We start from the raw sequence: 3692 nt of genomic DNA, 5'->3' as shown, positions 1-3692 counted from the left end.
GGGTGGCCCGTTAAGGTTAGATTCTGGGTTCATGCCAAGCCCGATAGTGGAGTCCCCAACATGAAAAAACCGTGCTGCCCAGGGCCTAGATTGTAAAAACTGTCCTGTCCGCGGGCATTGGACGCCAGAGACGAATGAATAAACTAAATTTCCATTTTGCAATTTTTTTCTCAAATTTTAGAACTACAATTCAGAATGTCTATCTTTTTCCACGCCCAATGTCAGTGGGAGTTTGTCTGACCTTCATTGAATTAGTTTAGTCTGCAAATCATGTTTCTTATTAAGTGGCTGTTGTTTTCTATTGGGTGGCCCATTAAGGTTGGCTTTTGGGTTCAAGCCATGCCCAATTGTTGACCAGCATACTGCATGGACTGGAACTGTCTTTTGGTCCTTTGGATGAAAAAACTGTCCCATCTAGGGCCTTAGACATTGTCTGCTGGACTAAAGACGGCATGTCCAGCGCCTTGGACATCAGGCAAGCCGGAAATTGTCAGACGAACAAAGTGGGGTGCTACTCCCACCATTATCTCTAGCCGATATCTGTTATCGTATATCATGATATCCTTTATTCAGAAAAACCAAAACGTGTCTGATAACGATTATGGATAAGGTAGTTAGTCTCTAACAGGATTGCAATATCCGATATTGGTAGGTAGATAATGATAAGGGATACCAACATTGTTAAGTGGATACCAATATTGAATATGGTTTTGTTTTGATAGCCTCTATCGGATACCGTTAAGAAATTATGGCTGAATATATTGGTTAAAGATTAAATTTGATAACCTCTAAATTAATATTTATAAAACATTTACGAAAAGAAATTGAAGGATACTTTGGGGGCTAAATAGAATGAGACAGCTAGGATGGAAGAAATGCAAAACTAGAAAAAGTATAGGTTTCTCATAGATTAATTGATGAAGTGTGTTTTCTAGAGAGTTAAATGATACTTGGATCCTGGGGAGTGGGACTGAGGCCAATGTATTTCATTTGTAGATATATCTGTTGCCACTTTTGTATGTCATGTTCAATGGTCGACACTTGGCCACAGAATGCGTTCGACTTGATGTTGGACCGTGTAAACCATCATCATCGATAAGTTGTGATGGCTCTAAAATACGCTATCAGCGCACTTGACCAAGCAGGCCTAATTCCTGAACCGAGATGTGGAGCTTGATCATGGAGTTGGCTATAGCCAAGTGAAGGAGGCCAGCAAAAAGGTGCTTCGTACTAGCTAAAATAAGTGCCTTATGTTCCAAGCAGAATAACCTGAATTCAACCACGCTTGGCACATTGTTCATTACTTCAGCGTTGTCATTGTCGTCACATTTTTTCAGAATTTAAGTTGACCATAATTACAATGAAGTCTTGGAGTTGCTTTAACAGTCACTGTAGGAGTCACACACTTTAGCGTGGTATGCCTTGAGGTTGGGCAAATGTTTCCTCCGGCGGATGCATAATTCCTTTAGTCGTGGGGTGAGCAGTTAGATTGTCTATAACATACTATATTCTACCTCAAGTTGGAATGCATTTTCTAAGTTGGAAAAACAAATACGTGACCAAAAGTCAACACATGTCAAGTGACATTTAATTTTTTTAAAATAAAAGAAACATCCCAATATCAAGCACATCAAATGTGATATCATATTTAGGTGTGGATGAAGCCAATACTTTTTGCTACTTACTGCCATATTGTCCAGAAAGTTTTCATGGGGCCAAATAACAAAGTGAAATGAAAATAAATTAATATGTGAAATATAGTCTCTATGTGGCTAAAAAAATGCGTATTAAGCATGTAGTACCTGAAGATGCTGGTTCCTTGTTGATTTCACCATCTAGAGAGATACCATACCATTTTATATTTTCACTTTGACACCACTGCTTAATGCAACAAGCGCCTCAAAGCTAGGCGCCTCTATCAGGATTGCTCATAAGTGACAATAGCACACCCGACCGAGAACAACCATTCTGACGGGGCACTTGTCACAAAAATTGATAAATAGTCACAAGCATCTTTGCCAACGTAGGGTAGATGAGTACGCCTTTAGAGCCCCCACAATTTTCGTTAAGTTTCACCATCTCCTTAATGCATTGTACATAGGAAGATGAATTCTTCCAATAGCCCTGGTTTTGTCATTTGCGTTACGTGTTCACTAGTTAAAGCTTGATTGACCTAGCCCCCTAATGGTATATGGCAGAAACTCCAACTAAGCAGATGGCTCTAATATAAGCCACAACCTTTGAGTAGAACGCCTGTTAAATGAGTCAAGTAGGGCAACAACAAGGACGACATCATTTTTCCAAAGCAGGTTCTTGTAGACTACAAGTTTTTTCTGCATGATTATGCATGCGCTCGTCAATTATGCTCACTCGTCCTAATGTAACTGCCTCTAGCTGAATAATGTAGCTTCAAAAACCCACAACATCACCACATCCATATGCCTCAATAGTGCCTGCACTAGTTGGAGGATGTCTCCACTCTGTTGATCGGCTCACATGATCTGTTGTGTAGGCAAACAGACTCAATATGGATAACTCCTTGAGTAGCCCCCACTCATCATGGGAGATATTCATCTACTCCCCTCCTCCTTTGAAGAAGGTGGCACTTGCATCAAATATATCTCACTTTGAAATAACTTCCTCAAGCATATCTTGAGTGCTACTCCATCCCATCGGGCGATCAAGTATGCAAATCTACAATAAAAAATATTCATTGCTTTGTAGTTCGACGAATGGCCCAAACCAATGTATTGACATAGGTCACCACCTCACCCAAAGAACCAATTTGTCAACATGATGAGTGATAACATGCATTTTAAGTACCTTATATGATCATATTTACCTACTTATCTGCATTTAATTACTTATATTTGCATGTTATCAATCTTAAAATGATTAAATCTGTTCTTAGAATGATTTGTTAATTTTACTGCATTTTTATGGATTTTCTAACAATATATTCTAAAAGAATATTATTTTTTAGATAGAAAATGATTTTTCTGGAATTTTTTGACATTGTATTTGGAAAGATATGATTTTTCTGAGTCAAAAATATATATACGTATTTTTTGGGCTTTTATTTTATTTAATATGAATTTTTAAATGTTTTTGGTTTTTTTTTGGCGCCAGGTGACGTGGCACACTCACAGCCACTCGTTTAAAAGAAAGAAAAAGAAGAAAGAAGAAGGTGACGTGGCGCGCTGTCGCGCCGCCACGTCTCCCTCCGAAAAAAAAACATGTTTTGCTTCTTTTTTCTTCTTCTTTGCTTTGTTTTCTTTGACTTTTCTTCAGGTACACGTGGACTTTGAAAAGCGCACACGCGGGAGACGAAAAGCACGGAATGCGGAGCGCTTTGACTTCTCAACGGGCACGGAAAATGACGCAGATGATGAGGAGAGAGAAAATATCAATGGCTAGGATTTCTTCAAATTGAAACGGCCATAACTTTTGATCTACAACTCCGATTTAGCTGAAATTTTCAGCGTTGCTTCGTCTCCCCCTCCTCTTTCTATCCATACCCTCAGATCTATAAATAGAGGCATGGATCATTGTAAAATTCATCTTGAACTTGCTTCCTACTTGTGTAGGCTGATTGAAAGATAGTGAGTTTTGAGATCCATCAAGAGTGTTCTTGGTGTCCTGAGTGTGTGGGAAGAAGCATTGGAGAAGAGGAGGGGCTTACTGGCACTCGT

Source organism: Wolffia australiana, chromosome 14, assembly GCF_029677425.1.
Source record: "Wolffia australiana isolate 7733 chromosome 14, ASM2967742v1".
Taxonomy (NCBI): Eukaryota; Viridiplantae; Streptophyta; class Magnoliopsida; order Alismatales; family Araceae; genus Wolffia; species Wolffia australiana.
This window is presented reverse-complemented; position numbering follows the sequence as displayed.